At 37.5% G+C, this 16762-nt stretch overlaps 1 protein-coding gene and 1 pseudogene across 2 annotated transcripts in view; both read left to right on the plus strand.

Annotated features, from left to right (window-relative positions):
- Nucleotides 1–16762, plus strand: part of PRR16 (proline rich 16) — a 288864-nt gene that overhangs the window by 45394 nt on the left and 226708 nt on the right. The gene's annotated exons all lie outside the window — the stretch shown is intronic.
- LOC150008880 (small ribosomal subunit protein uS13 pseudogene) lies at nucleotides 9361–9855 on the plus strand (annotated as a pseudogene).

Below are 16762 nucleotides of genomic sequence, written 5' to 3' on the forward strand. Positions count from 1 at the left end.
AGGTTAGAGATAACATCTGTTTCATTTTTTGTCCTGTGTGCAACATTTAGCACTTTTCCTGGCATCTAATAGGTATTTTGTAAATGAATGATGATTAATTCTAAGGTGTCATTTCCAGCCTACTGATTTACTGATTCTTCATGCCTCTATGGCAAATGGCATCTAGAATGCTTGGGCAGTCAGTAAATCCAAGGGTTTCATTCAGTTCTGTATGAAATTCAAGGCTCTTATAAAATTTGTGTTAAAGGGATGTTGATGCATTTTCTTTAACTACCAAAAGTGTATATATGGCGTGTATCTGTTGTTCTATAATATCTTTGAAGTGCTCCTTAATATTCATGTTAATATTTTCTCTGTTTTTAATAGAAAGAATATGTTAAATGTCCCATCCCATTTTCAACTGAAGTGCCTTTCTGAAGTAATTTCTTTTGCAAATCAATGATTAATTGATATGTGATTGATAATACTGATGATGAAATGGATGACAGGAACTTTGTATAATGTCACTGGGGATGGCACCTTCTATGGAAATTGCTTGGGTTAAACAGTATCAAGGCCACCCTCCCTACTGTTCACTGTTTCTTTTGTAAATCTTTATCCAGTCACTGACTTCAAAACATAGGTTAATAGTACATTGTATCACTTTTACACAATCTACACATGTGTGTATATATTAATTTATCTAATAAATATAACATGTTTCTCACAATGAATTTTAAGCAAATATGTTACAGAAAGTTTACCCTTGCAAAGAGAAATGCAGTGTGCCTATGTGGACTGGGTTTTATGAAGATCCCACATTCATTGCCTTTACAGCATTTATGTAGTCTGAAATTATTTTGGTTTTATTCTGTTGGGAGGTATTTCTGTACATATTATGTTGATAAAATATTTTTCTTCAAGGATCTTTTGTTCAAGAGAGCCTGACCTAAAATATCTCTCAAATTTAAATTGATGGTGTTTTTCTTCTTATTGAAGGTTTTCTGGTGGATGATTTTCACTTTCCTGATAAGTCTCTTTTGTTAGTATAGTTGCTTCCTTGTATTGACTCTACATCACAATTCAAGTCTGAGAATTTTTATGTTAGAAGAAAGAACTTATCTCTTGATATTGTCTCCAGGAGGTAAGTACACATACACTGGCAATTATATGGCATTTGCATTGCATTTTAAAACCATCTGATCACACATTAGTATTTACAGAACAGTAATTCAGCTGAGCAAAGTGTGGCCTGCATGGATGCTTTACTTTTCACATATTTTTTTTAAATGTACTTATTTCAGGCACCAATCAAAGAAGTAAATAAGAGATTGGCAGAATGTATTTAAACACTATTTGGCATGTTGCCATGGATTGTTGATATTCCATAGATACTGGTCATGGCAAGGGAAGCTGCAGCTTCAGAACCTGCTGCTTTATTTCCCATTTTAGCAACCTCCATATGGCTCTGATGGTGCCTACCAGCCGGCTGCGACAGGCAGGACCACTGAGTGGCCCATGGCATTTTGAACATCCTGCTGGGTCTGTATCATAACCAAGAACAACTTCTATTGTTAGCACATTCTGTGAGAAATCCTCCTGAGATAAATGCAGTCCAAAGAAAAGACTTCCTTGGGGTTTCCCTGAGTCAGAGCGAAAAATGGGTGGAAAGGAATCTTTGGCAGCAGATACTCCTACACCACTCTGCTGGAAAAGTCTGGGGAAACGGTTACAACAGAGAACATACTGAGGCTGATTGCTGTGACTTGAATCCATTTGGGCAGCCTACTGCTCATCTTAAAAAATTAATTTTCATGTTTACTTTATTGCATGAGAGTTACATAAGCAATACATGATTCAGTTCATTCGCTCTAAGAGAAATGAGAACATTGCAGTTGAAACAGAACTGATCTGACATGTGCCACAGTGTGGGTCTCCCCTTCCTGCTCTCTCTTCCCCTCAACGCTGTTAAGGTTTAGGATGCTTAAGACTGGTTTGTGTCCTTTCAGACACTTTTAAAATACTTTCACATCTTTTAGTGGGTTCCCAAAGGAAGTATGTATGTAATTTTCTTTATTTCTGTATGAAATAAATGGAGAGAAGAAAAAACTTTCCTATGGTAAAAAATATCCTGGGAAATTTTCAGGGTTTTAAAAATAGCAATTTCATAGGTTGCTTTTCTTTTAAAAAGTAGCCAGAATTTCGAGAGATTGCTTTGTTTTTTGTGAAGTCCTCCAGAATATCCATGGTTAATAATACTTTGTAGGTGAAACTTGGCTTTCTATCTTTCTCAGTTACTCCTTATTTCCAAAGGGGAAGCCAGTGGGAAGCAATGCCTGCACTCTCCTCCAAGAGAGTCTTGTCCCTGCTCTCTGCTTGACATCCCTAAGCAGGACCTTTATGGAATCTACAAGGTTCCATAAAGGCTACAAGGCTATCTTACGTAGCTCTGAAGTTCTGAGATTCTCTATGATGCATCTGTAGGCTTATGATTGGAGTCGAGTATCTTGGCTGGGAAGTGCTGTGTCTACATAGTGAAGGGTAGGTGGTCCTTTTGAACCATAGGATATAGTGTCAAATTACACAGGTTTGAATCTTTCTTGTATGACCCCGTATGTGATATTAAAAAGCCTCATTGTCTTCCCTGATGTTAGCTTTAGCAAAAGTTAATTATGATTCTTTAATTTATAAACTTAAATCACTTAGGTAGCTATTTGCATTTTTCCTTAAACCATGTCTTACACCAACAGTGAAATAACAGCTGTTTGTTTTGTTTTATTTTATTTTTGGTCTCATTTATTTTCAAGAGAAAAGTGTGCCAGGTATTTTGTTGAGTCTTTACGATGGGAAAGAGTTGGCTGCAGTGAGGTAAGAGGACAGGCAGATTGAGAGATGGATGACAGGACAAGTTCCTCTGAGGACCTGACATGGAATCTGTTTTAAGGATGGACTAGCTGGGGCAACACTTTCTAAGAAGAGAACAGAATGCATGTAAAAGTTTGGAGAGAGGAAGAGTTTTGCATAATTGAAGGACTAGGAAAAAAGGGACCTGTAGCAACATAGTGATATTTGGAAAGAATTGTGAAAAATGAAACTGGAGAGGGTGTAAAGGACTCTGAAAGCAGGAGTGATATAGTAATAGCTCACTGTTGCATCTCCAGACTCCATGCTGCCAAATGAAATGAATGGACAAACAAACAAATGTATAGATGAAGTGAACCAAAAGAAAAGGAGCTGCCAGGAGGTTAGGGAGAAAATCATTAGAGTTTATTGTCACAGAAAACAAAAGCAGAATGTTTTTTAAATAGGTAAGGATGTTCAGTTGATGCTGAGAAGTGAAATAAGGTGAGGATAAAAGTACCCAATGGTTTCTGTAACATTGTGGTCACTAATCACCACAGTGGGAACAGATTCAGTGGGAGGCGGAATCAGCAGTGCATTTGAGTAGGTTGCTATGGACAGAAGTGGAGAACATAGGTACAGGATGTAATTATAACTTTTTCAGAAGCTGAAGTGAGTCTTTTAAGATGAAAGATATGAGATACTAGAGCCTTTGAATGTTAAAGGGTATGATCCAGTGGAAAAAAAGAGAATACAGATGTAAGAGAGAAGCAGCATGTTAGGGGATTTGGTGTGCTGAGGAAGTACTGAAAAATAATATATTTTACATATCATCTTTAACACTTTATTATCTCATTTTCAGCCTTGCCTTTTTATACTGAAGGGGCCTCATCTTTTTAGTTCACCCTTCTATGGATACATCTCTAAACTAATCCCTTCTATTCTGCTCTGAATCTTTTCTAAGTAATCCTGAACATTATTATTATGAAAAAGCATTACAGATATGGAAGGTTATGAAAGAGTAGAGTCAAAATGTTTGTTTTCATATGATTATGCATATTATTTTATTAGAATTTTACTCAAGAGTTTGATCCTCTTCTGGAAATTACAGTAAAATCAGAATAAAATGGAAGCAAGGCAAAGGGCCCTTGTTGGGAGATGACCTAATTTTCCCTTTAAAAGGACCTAGGCTTGAGAGAAGCCTGCACCCAGAGCTCGGTTCATGTTGGTTCAGCACCTTAACAAGAACCAAAACATCTAGTATTTTACTACTAGTAGTGCATTAACATTGGTTCTAGCTAAGCTTTTCATCATTCCCTTTTATTGTTCTCCTCAGTTGAACATCTTATGTGTGTCATTGTGTATGTGTTTCCATTTGCAAATTAATTGTATACTATAAAACATCTAGGTGAAAATGGCAATTCTTTGTTTTAAAATTTGAGGGCCTTAATTTCCACTTGGAGTTTTGTCTCTTTCTAGCAAAGAATTTCTTAAATATTGTACTGATTACACCTTTGTTTAATTTCTTCTAAATTAAATTATATCAGACATTACTTTTTGTCTCTTTACAGTATCATAGTTCATGTTCCTCAGGCGATGGAGATATTTCTACAAGAGGCTTATTAGGACTTGCCTCTGAACCCAGCTCCAGGGGAATAAGAGAAGCAGGAGTAAGCAGAGTGGGGAGTTGAACTGCACGATAGTTGCAAGAGTGAGCTCAGCCATTTCCAGTGGAAGCTCTGAAGTTGATATGTCTGATCTGAAGCAAAGGCCTTTGTAATCTGTTCAACCAAAGTTTGAGTGGGGGGTGCCCCAGGAAGGAGTGTGACCCTGGCTGAGATGGTGCCCTTGAGTTCAGGACAATTCCTGGAAGAAACTGGTGGTAAGCTGCCAACAGGAACTATTCTTGGCATCTGAGAGTATTAGGCCTCTCTTCCAAAGGGGGAACGTAGGCAGCATCCAGAATTAAATTTATAACATAATGAGGGGAAGGAGGAAAATAATGCAATAAATAAGAAATGAGTTTAAGGACAGAGGATACAGGAGTGATAGGCTATCAGATGTCTTTATTTTCTGTCTTCTAGGTATGCTAAGGTCTTATCTAAAATGTGTCTTGAATGAGATCATTCACTTATTTTAGAATAATTATAAGAACATACGTTTGATACTACAGTTTTGTTTTATCCTATAGATTTCTGGATTTATTGTTGGTATTGCTATTTAGCTCTAATGAAATATGTTCTCTTTGTTTCTAATATACATATAACTGACCAGAATCACAAATTACAGTCTGCCTATCATTATGGGACTCATTTTTGTGGTAAAACTGAAACTGTTATCTGCCCTTTGACTTAATTAGAATCACAGAGTATGAGCCCCTTAGTGACTACAATAGTTTTAAGTTTTTCATTTATTTGCTTCTTTCTTATAAAGATAGATATCATAGCTTTTGTATTTCTAGAAAATAGTGCATCTTATCATTGCATTTATTTATGGTTTTGACCTAATTATTTTGTGTTGGTGTTATAAAATATATAGAATTTTTTAGGTATAATTACCTCCAGAATCAATATATTTCAATGGAATAACTGTTACAATATATAGTATTAAGTGCATTATTTAAAGACCAACATTATTATTAATGTGCTTTTACTAACAGGGAAAATGCTGTTTTGATTTGCATATATGAATTTTGCCATCCCATAAATAACTACAATACATGTATTTGTATTTGGGAATATTATAGCTTAACACCATTTAGTATTGATATTAATGAATTTGGTTTATTCCCTTTATACTGTTTAATTTCTTTTAACTTCAGCTTGTAGCAGTATTTATTGAGCATAAAGTTTATTAATTAATATTTTGTAATTCAGTATTTATTTTTAATTGAACTGTTTTTTTCCTGAGGGCTTTATAATTCATTGATGTTATTGTACCCTATAGTCAGTGCTTTCTCATACTTGACTTTATATGCATTTTAAAATTAACCTAACATATATTTCCTGGTGGAAATCACCTTCAGTGAACATTTTTAGAATGAGTGTACTATTTATGTATTTATTTATTATTTTTTAACCTAATTTGTATCATATAAGATTTGAGGTAATAATAAAAATGCTGTCTCATAAGAGTGTAATAATGAAGAAACACATAATTAAAGCCATGGGAAAGATAAAGAAGTCATAACTGAAAGCCAGAGGAAAGAATATTATTAATATGTAGACCACAAGGGTCAAAGCGGGTTCTAAAGCTAAGCTTCAAACCTAGCTCTGAGTTCTCCAGTAGCAAAATGGAAAAAGATAAATGCTCAGTTATGTAGAATTCATTGTTAGAGAATGTAATAACATTATTTTCAATTTACAGATTAGGACACTGAGATACAGACATTAATATAACCTGGTGTCACGTACCAGTTTGAATCAGGATTCCAGCACAGTTAAGCTGACCTCTGTGTCCAAATTCTTTATTTTTCTCTGTGAAATAGTTTTCAATATCTGCCCTATAAAAATCCCTACAGAAAATGAAGTACCAGAATCTAGAGTTTGTTGTAACCAAATTACTGTTGTGAAAAAGGATCTTAATGTATTTAAGGGTAATTAATAGAGTGTCTTTTTAAATAAATCTCTCTTACTAAAGATTCAGCATTCCTAATGTACAAGCTATAAAATTAAGCAAGGGTGAACAGAGTTTGATGCTTCAGAAGACCTATGTCACATTTTGTTTTCACTGATGTCCAAACTATGAGAGTGAATGTTCGAAATGGCTGATGCTTAACCGTTTTTGACTTACAAAATGGCAATTCCCTGTGGCTCAACCTGTTATTGAATGTGATACCTTAAAAATATAATATAGAAATACAGTTGTCAGCAGGGTCATATGGATATTTTCTTTAATAAATCCTTTAATTCTGCTTCATCAGTTGATAAGTCTTCTTGAAAATATTTGGTGTTAAAGCCTACAGAAGGCAACTTGTCATGGCAAACAACTCTTCGATGGGAGACTGTGTCTTCATTTCTACTACAGACTTACTGAGATAAGAAAATACTGTAAATGTATTGAACATCCTTGGTATACTGCAAAGTGATATGTAAATGTGAGAGGTCTCCATTATATATTTAAATATACTAAATGAGGTTGACTACAGGCCTAATTATTAAGCTAACAACAGGGCTCTATTAGATCACCATGTGGCTGTCTGTTCACCCATACATATCCAGAGTTAAACTTAATAAATTAATACAAAGCGTAACTCCACCATGTTTTTTCTTTTTTATTCCTCCTTTTAATTTATGCTTGTTCGCTATATTTTAAGAATCTTTATATGCCACCCTAAATTCTTTCTGGAACATGGCTGATTATAAATACATTTATTAAGTAGATAACTCTGCATCAAACTATTCAATTCCATGGGCCACTATGAATATGCAATTGTGACCTAATTCAAGAATACATGATTTTTCTTTAGCAGCAACATCAATATGGCAATATTTTTAATAAGTACTGGGTGGAAAATTTTGTTAGATATTGTGAGGACTTTTATCTCACCAAATCTGCATTCACAAGTAACTAATGTAGACAAACTGAACACACAGCAAGCAGCTATACAACATGTCAGTGTTTACAAGTCATTAGTGCTCTTTGAAAAATAAGCCCTGATGACTCACTATGCAGTTCAAATGGCCAAGTTGGTGCACTAGATGTTGAACATAACTTTTATTTTTAATGAGACAGTGGATGAATTATTAGGTAGTGATAAAGCTTTGCTCCCTGTTTAAAAAACTTCAAATATATAAAAAGAAGAAACATTTTTGGACAAGCATTTCCCCCTGAAAAACATAACAGATTAGGCTAGATCTAAAGAGAAATCTGACTTAATTCATTTTTGTGAAGAAATAGAATATAACTCCCAGTGGCTTTGAGTGACTGGATAATGAAGGTCTCATCCTGTGGTCACCTTCTCATTAATGTGAGGCTTGAAAACCTTTTCCCCTTTATACACCAGGTCCTAGCCAGAACTGCCTTCTCCAGTAAGAACATAGATTAGGCCACCTCTCAGTTCCTTGTTATTTCGAAATCCATTTATATAACTACTTTCAGAATTGTATATTTTCCAAAAGCATTTATATTTTTTAAAATTGATTTTAGAGGAAGACATGAAGGGAAGGAGGAAGGGAGGAGAAAAGGGGAGCAGAGAGAGAGACAGACACATCAATATCTTGTTCCACTTATTTATGCATTCATTGGTTGCTCCTTGTATGTGTCTTGACTGGAGAGCGAACCTGCAACCTTGACATATCAGGTTGATGTTTTAACCAACTGAGTTACCTGGCCAGAGCCAGCATTTATTGTATTTAATCGTAACTATGTACCATTTCTTTCCCTTTTTGACTTCTGGAATACACTCTGTGCTTTATATATTTTTCCTCAGGCAACAAATTCAGGAACTAGAATGAATTATTCCAGCCTTCATTCCTTCATCTTGCAGTACCTTCACCAAGCTTACTTGTGTGCCAAGCCCTGGGGTAGGGCACACATTTGGTTATATAGCCACTGCTACCTGTCCTCTCTACCAGAAATTGGCAGTCATAAGATAATATAATGTGTAAGTGCACTACTTGGTTAAATCATATCCTTAAAATTTGGAACAATCTGATTTCAGTAAAATCACAGCAAAGTAACAGATGAAGGAATATGTAGTAATAATTTTCTAAGAGTTTTCAGGCATTTCCAGACTATATCTTGGTTTTCAGTGACATCATAGTAACAGAACTATCCCAACTATTCCACGTGGGCTATTGAAGAAGATCAATAATGTGTGATCTGACTAGCCTATATCAGAATAATTGGATCATATTGGGCTACTACTTAGATAGTACTGCTCTCTAGATTGTGTCACTGTATATAGTATATGTATTTTAGGGCTCTAGAATCTTGAAAATAGAGTTGGAAGAAACTGCAGTAATTATCAGTAACTCCTGGTTATATGAAATGATGCTGTTTTCTGTCATACAATGAGCCAAGGGTGGAGGTGGATTGACAACCCAGGTTTACCTCTGCTAAAACTTTGCCTTTCCTGACCAACTAATTTGTGTTTCATGTAACTCTGTGTAGGTCTTCACCTTGATTGGTAATGGCTTCCCAGGTTAAAGTCTACATAGGTTAGTACTCAACTGGAACATGCAGTAAGTCACTCTCACTCCCACTGGCTCTCTTGAGCAAATGTCCTAATTTCAGTAAGGTAAGCCAATCTTCGATCTGGCAGCCACAGCTTGATCTTTGCCTTTATTCAGTTTCTTGCTAGACTTTGTGATTTTAACATGATCATGTTACCAGAAGTTCAAATTAGCATCGGTATATAGCTTTTGTTACACTTCTAAATCTCCATGCCAATGAAGCTACTTCTAAATGGGGAGAGGGTATGGAGGGCAGAGTGAACAGCAGTGAAGAATTGCTACTTTGAGGACAAATGGAAGCTGGAGATAGGCAAAGAAAATCATCAGGCTGTCTTCCACAGGAGGTCTACACACCACTGCAGCCATGTCTCTAGTGATTCTTGAGAAGTTCCAGCACATATTGCAAGTACTCAACACCAATGTTGATGGGCGACGGAAAATAGCCTTTGCCATCACTGCAATTAATGGTGTGGGGCGAAGATACGCTCATGTGGTGTTGAGGAAAGCAGACATCGACCTCACCAAGAGGGCAGGAGAGCTCACAGAGGATGAGGTGGAATGTGTGATTACCATTATGCAGAACCCATGCCAGTACAAGATTCCAGACTGGTTCTTGAACAGACAGAAGGATGTGAAGGATGGAAAATACAGCCAGATCCTGGCCAATGGTCTGGACAACAAGCTTCGTGAAGACCTGGAGAGGCTGAAGATAATTCGGGCCCACAGAGGGCTGCGCCACTTCTGGGGTCTATTGCGCCACTTCTGGGGTCTTCGTGTCTGAGGCCAGCACACCAAGACCACTGGCCGCTGGGGTCGCACTGTGGGTGTGTCCAAGAAGAAATAATCTGTAGGCCTCGTCTGTTAATAAATAGTTTATACACCTAAAAAAAAAGAAAAAAAAAGAAAAGAAAATCATCAGAAGGAGAGGGTAAACAGCAGTGGGAACAGTACATTATTGTGATTAAGAATAGGAAGTCGGGGGCTCAGAGTCAAAGTAAGCTGTCCTTTATACTAGCTCTATGTCTTTCGTAAGCTGGTTAGCCTTTTGAACCTCCATTTCATCTTTATCTTTAAACCAGAATAATGCCTGCCTCATAGGATTTGTACAGTCCATAAAGCTTAATAATTAGAAAGATGGAGGCCTACACAGACATGCTGCATCTCCCTCCCTAACTAAGAGAGAATACAACTATCTAAAAACTATAGACATCTAGAAGTTCGAGAAAATCGAGCTTCATGGAAGTCCAACAAACAAAGATACAAAGAAGTAATACTCATCCAGATTGGTAGGAGGGGTGGAGAGGATGTGGTGCGGTGGTGGCAGCAGTAGCAGGCTGGCAGAAGCACAGTCACAGGTTTTAAAAAGTCAGGAGGGACACGTAGGGAGTGCTCCTAGCACCAAGCCAGTCCACACAGCTCACAGATCCAGCACTGGGGAAAATAAAGCCTCATTGCTTCTGACTATGCAAACCAGTGGGGGTTGGGGCAGAAGAAGAAACTGCCAGTCCCTCAGTAGAGTCCACTTGTTTAAAGAGCCCCCACGACCCTAGAATGTTCTCAGACACACCCACTCTGGGAACTATAGCCAGAATAGAGGTTAGAGGGGCACCAGTCCCATATAGGAGTCGGAGAAGTGCCTGGAAAAAGGGTGAGTGCTGAGCAAGCGGCATTGTTCCCTCTCAGACCCCTCCCCCACATACAGTGGTACAACATGGTGAAATGGGTCTCCCATAATTACAAATACCTAAGGCTCTGCACCTTAAAACATAACAGCTATGACAGGTCTACCTTAGACACAGAAGCAAACACAGGAACCTGTCAAGATGAGACAGAGGAGTATGACCCAAAAGAGGGAACAGATCAAGGTTCCAGTGGGAGAACTAAGTGATGAGGAAATAGCCAACCTAACAAGTGAAGAGTTCAAAACACTGATGATAAAGATGCTCACAGGCTTGGCAGATATACTTAAGTACAGCAAATGCATAAGGGAAGAAGTGAAGGCTATGCTAAATGAAATGAAGGAAAATCCACACAAAACAATGGTGAAGGGAAGGAAACCAGGATTCAAGCCAATGATTTGGAACATAAGGAAGAAAGAAACTGTTACCCAGTGCAGAATGAGGAAACAAGAATTGAAAAAAAATGAGAGGCTTAGGAACTTCTGGGACAACTTTAAACATGCCAACATCCAAATCATAGGGGTGCCAGAAGGAGAAGAGGAAGAACAAGAAATTGAAAGCTTATGTGAAAAAATAATAAAGGAAAACTTCCCAAATTTGGCAAAGGAAATAGATATACAAGTCTAGGAAGCACAGAGAGTCCCAAACAAGCTAGACCCAAAGTGGACCACACCAAAACACATTATAATTAAAATGCCAAAGGTTCAGGATAAAGAGAGCATCTTAAAAGCAACAAGAGAAAAGCAGAGAGTTACCTACAAAGGGTTGCCTATAATACTACCAGCTGATTTCTCAGAAGAAACTTTTCAGGCAAGAAGGAACTGGCAAGAAGTATTCAATTTGATGAAAAGCAAGGACCCACAACCAAGACTACTCTATCCAGCAAAGCTATCATTTGGAATGGAAGGGCAGATGAAGCTAAAGGAGTTCATCATCGCCAAGCCGTTATTATATGAAATGTTAAAGGGACTTAATTAAAGGAAAGAAGATCAAAACTATGAACATTAAAATGACAACAAACTCACAACTACCAACAACTGAATCTAAAAAATAAAAACAAAATCCAACTAAGCAAACCAGAATAGGAACAGAATCATAGGTATGGGGATCATTTGGAGGGTTATCAGCTGAAAGGGGGAAGGGGGAGAAATGGGGAAATGGTGCAGGGATTCAGAAGCATAATTGGTTGGTACAAATTAGACAGGGGAAATTAATAATAACATAGGAAAGAGTGAAGACAAAGAACTTATATGCACGACCCATGGATGTAAACTAAGGGGGTGGGGTTGCTGTAGGGAAGGGGGTTACTGGGCGGAGGGGAGCGAAGGAGGAAAAATTGGGACTACTGTAACAACATAACCAATAAAATATACTAAAAAAAATAATTAGTAAGCATTGAATCAATGCTAGTATTGAGTGCAGATTTGAAAATAGCCAATACCTTTTTCAGGAAGAAAATGAGGATAGAGTTACTGCTTGAAACATTTAGTTAATATGCATTACAACAAGCAGAAAAACAAAGAATTATTTTTAACTTGGAAAAAATGTGCTATGACAATTCTTGAGTTCTTGCCTTAATTGAACTGCTGTGGAGGTTTTCTTTTGCATTTCATGAAACATCTCCAGTTGTGTTTCATTAACACAGGAATCAGCAAACCTTTTGTGTAAAGGGCCACGTAGTAACTATTTTAGGCTCTGTGGTCTGAGAGTCAAAATCAAGGATATATTGTAGATGTCTGGATAACAAACAAATTTCCACAATTTTTTATTAAATAAATTCAAAGTATAATAATAATTGAGTGCAATTTTTGTAATATGAATCTACTGAGAAGACTAGTTGAATAATTATTTTTGGCGGGGGGTGGATAAAATTTTCCTTAATTGTTGTTCAAAGTTACTATTCCCTGTCATGATATTTATTACTAACATATGTCTGTAAAAGCTATGCTTAGCTGATGGGTTGGACAGAAACAGGTGGCAGGCTGGATTTGTTTATGGACTTTGGTTTGCTGACACAGGTCTTAAAGGATTAAGGGAACAAAAGGGCCTTGAGAGATTCTGATCAAATTAACATGTTTGTAAGTGGCAGTTTGAATAGCCTACAGCAAATTTTGAGACAGAAAATGAAAAGTATAGCTGTAATAGTGTCTGAACACATTTGGATGTAGCATGCAATTAGAAACAAAATCTTGGGACTGTGCTATGGTGTCCTGGCTTCTGAGCATCCTTTCTCTTTTTACATTTGTCTGAACTTGCTGCTTAGAGGTTAGTCAGGGTTGTCATATCTTCTCATGTACATGTTCTCAGAAGTTGGAGCAGCTCTAGCAAAAGGGAGAAAGAACAGCAAAGGCAGGGATAAGGGATGTTCACTTCATTTCTTCTCTTAGAAGAACACAGTAGCCTGAAAGTGAAAGCGTGAAAGCGCAATGGAAATCACCTTTCCCCTTTATATATGCCCAGTGTGGAAGCAGTGCAAACAGGTGAATGGAGGAGATCCAAGGATATTCCAAAGAACCCTTTGTTAAATGCTGAAAAGAAAATTTAACTTACTTAGTGAATATTATTTTACATAAAAGTCAGATAGGAAAAGCGTACAGAAACCTAAATAGTGATAGGGTACCTGGCTCCTCCTGCCATGCCCTGAGGAGCGTCCTGCATGCCCGGGGACTGGTAGAGTGAGTACTCTGACCTCCTGCTGCTGTGGGAAATTCTAGAATTTAGATATAATGGAAGTGAGGTCAGGAAAGGGAATTTAAATGTGACACTTAATTGGGACAAAAGTACTTTAAGCTGTTTGGACGGTCGGCACTAGGAAGAGCCAAAAGATGAGAATAGAGAACAGTGGCTGAGGAGAGCCAGGTGGAGTGTGGGAGAGTTGATGCTGCCCTAACTTGGCCTTCATCTGAGTGCAGTGAATGATTGCTGAACACGATACTTTGTAGGGGTCAAGACATCAACTATCGTGGCAACTTTGCCATATTCTGGGGATGGAGTAGATAGAGGAAAGAGCCTGGAGTGGTAGGGAGCCCATGGAAAAGGAGAAAATGGAAAAACTAGGGTACCTCAGAGGAAGTACAAAAGTCCCTAAGCCAGTTAGGAATTTGGGCTCCGTGAAGTCATCTGAGTTTCCAGCGGAGCTTAGCGGGGGTCCAGAACAGAATCCCATTCCCTGCAGAGGTTCGTTGCAGAGTGAGGTAGATGGGGATTCAAAGAGGATGTGGTAGAGATGCCAGGGCCAGAGGAAACATACTGAATTCATTCTGAGCAGGGTGTCGCACCAGGCTCTTCCCTCAGGAGTCTGAGGGGCAGGGAGATGCGGGAGGCAGGCTGCGGCAGCTGCGTGGAGGCTGTCCACAGGCCTTCCCTCTGACCGCCACGTGCTTAGGAGGAGTGCAGGAAACTGAAACTGAATAGGAGGAATTTCCCAAATATTTTGAATACTTTTGATGTGCTTCAGAGTTCAGCTCAAACTATGAGTCCTTGTGAAAAGAGGGAAGATTGACCCTATCACTCATTTACTGGATGATAAAATAGCTTGAATAGAAAATCGTATCTTCACAATTTTGCTAAACAGCCATTTTTTATTAACGTTCTCTCCTTCCTGAAATGCAAACTTAATCTTAATCCAGCAGATACTAGTTCTTAAAGTATGTTAGAGCAGTATACTTCTTTGGCGAAGAACAAATCAATGCTCATTATAATTGCTTTTCTCATTACAGCATTTATTGAGAGTCTATTAAGGACCAGATGCTCTGTTAGAAATTAGATGAATTTGATAGGCTTTCTGGAGAAAATAACTTTAACAATTATGTTAATTATGACATTATGGTCACTGTCAATGAACAGATACATAAAATTGCTGCAAAAACAAGGAGGAGATGTTAATTTTTAAAATTTCTGGCAGTATTTACTTTTAACAATGGCTTGTTGACAACCTAAATCATCTCTAAGGTTATATATGCAGTGAAATAATGTACAGTGAGGCTTTATCACATGCGATCTTTTTTAAAAAAAATTATGTGTCCCTAAGACAAAATCTGTATTTGTCTAAAATGGCAAGCACTGCAAATAACCTTCTGGATTGTAAAACAAATTCTGGCGACATTTATCCATTTGAATTAAGTGCAGCAATTCCTGCTGGGAATTCACTATTACAAAGTGCATCAACTTTCATTATTTGAAAACTGCCCCTATTCAGATCAGCTTGAGGTGGATAAAAGAAGATAGAGAAAAATTCTTAAACATCCTCTCAAAAATGACAAAAGAGAAAAGGATAAACTTAAAGAGTGAATACGAATTTCATGATTTAAGATGGGTACTTTTTAACCCTTTTTTATTACTTTGTACTAAAATAGAATACTTGTCAAAGGACCTTGTTACCATGGTGATACATCTTTTAAGAGCACATAACTAGATAAAGTCACTCAATTATAATACCAGGAAATGTTGAACACAATATTTTATTTAGGTTTTTTTTTTTTTTTTTTAATATTAACCCTTTTTAAGTAAAATAATACTAATTGGAGTTTTGTGTACTGGGATGAAATGAGTAAAAAAATGAATTATACCTTATGACATATTTGTTTTCTTTTTTAGGAAGCTTCTGTTTCTTAAAATATTATTTCCTTTTCAAACTAACAGTATCTGACTATTTGGGAACCAAATTAGGTAGTTCTCAAGCAAAAACTGTTTCCCCTGTAAATATAGTACACATGCACATAGCACTGTAGTCAAATACTGCATGTAAAGCAGTTAGCAGAATGCCTGCCCCAGAGTGAACTGTACTTGTGAGTGATGATGGTTCTCTGCTTGCCTGTGTCCCTTTTCCCTTGGCTTTTCTCCTCTTTGCCTTTGTCCCTCCTTCACTTTCTTTCGTTGTGTCTCCCTCTGCTTTCTGCTTATATTTCCCTCTGTTTCTTCATTTCTTTCTCTTTTACTCCCTGTTTTTTTCTTTTCATTTTTCTGACCTACTTAAAAAAGAGGTTAAATATGAAAGAATGGCAAAGACTCGTGTTAGAATAACACCGTGGTAGCAAAATAGCATATTGTTGCAAGGTTGAGTGCATTTGATTTTGGATGAGATGAGGTAGGGGAGGCAGGTATGAGAAGGGGATGGCAGGTTGGAATTCGGTAGAAGGGGAAAGAAGCCTTCTTAGTGGAAGAAGAATTTGAATAATGAGGAAGAGTCCCCTGGAAGCACTCACAGTGTAAGTTTCAGGGTTCCCATTTAAACCAGAGAGCTCCATGCACTCGTTAGTACCAAAATAGTGAAAAGCTTTAGCAAATATTCTGCAGGAGGCTTTAGCAGAGCACATGGAATCTCAGAATTTTACCTGCATCATTCTATGCAGGGTATAGTTTAGCGCAACAAAAGATAGAAACAGAAATAGACATACAGTTGGTGAAAAACAATTGAAGTATAAAAGAAATGCACTGACAGCCTCCTCCTTCTACCAGATTAAACATTCTCATTGCTTAGCTCCATTTTGTCTGCAGCCCAATTACACTGGCTAGACTAATAAGGAAGTTTAAAAACCCAGAGTACAAGTTTCCTTTTTCTGTTTAAAGGAAGGAAAATTGACAAGTAAGAACCTCTTGTGAATGTAAGCATCTTCTTTCCATTTCGAATGGTGGTAATCTGATGGCAAGCTATAAGTTTGATCCTAGTTCTACCGTGGTGTTGGTCCTTGGAGGGAGTGGTTCAGACCTTTAAGAGAATACTGCTTGGGGCGCTCCTTAGCTTCTTCTTTCCTGTGGAAGGCCCTAGAGAGCTCAGCATGTTCCCCCAGAATGCCAGATGGGTTGTAGTGAGTGAGAGAATCCAGAATAGTGATTAGAGGTCTAGAAGAATATGCCTGGTGTTTAGCTTTCCATTCATAATACCAGTCACTCCTAAATACAGTAAACCAATCCGTAGACATTTATACTTTATAGCAGGTCATTTCCATATAAACTTCAGTCTGAGTGTTTTCCTCTATAAATTTGACACTTTTGATTTCTGCCTTCTTATTTGTACCTTTCTACAGTCTGGCAGCTTGTGACACTCCGCCACTTTAGAAATAATGCTTCAGAACTCTAAATTGTCAC

The sequence above is a fragment of the Furipterus horrens genome, unplaced genomic scaffold, assembly GCF_987537825.1.
Source record: "Furipterus horrens unplaced genomic scaffold, mFurHor1.1.pri manual_scaffold_5, whole genome shotgun sequence".
Taxonomy (NCBI): Eukaryota; Metazoa; Chordata; class Mammalia; order Chiroptera; family Furipteridae; genus Furipterus; species Furipterus horrens.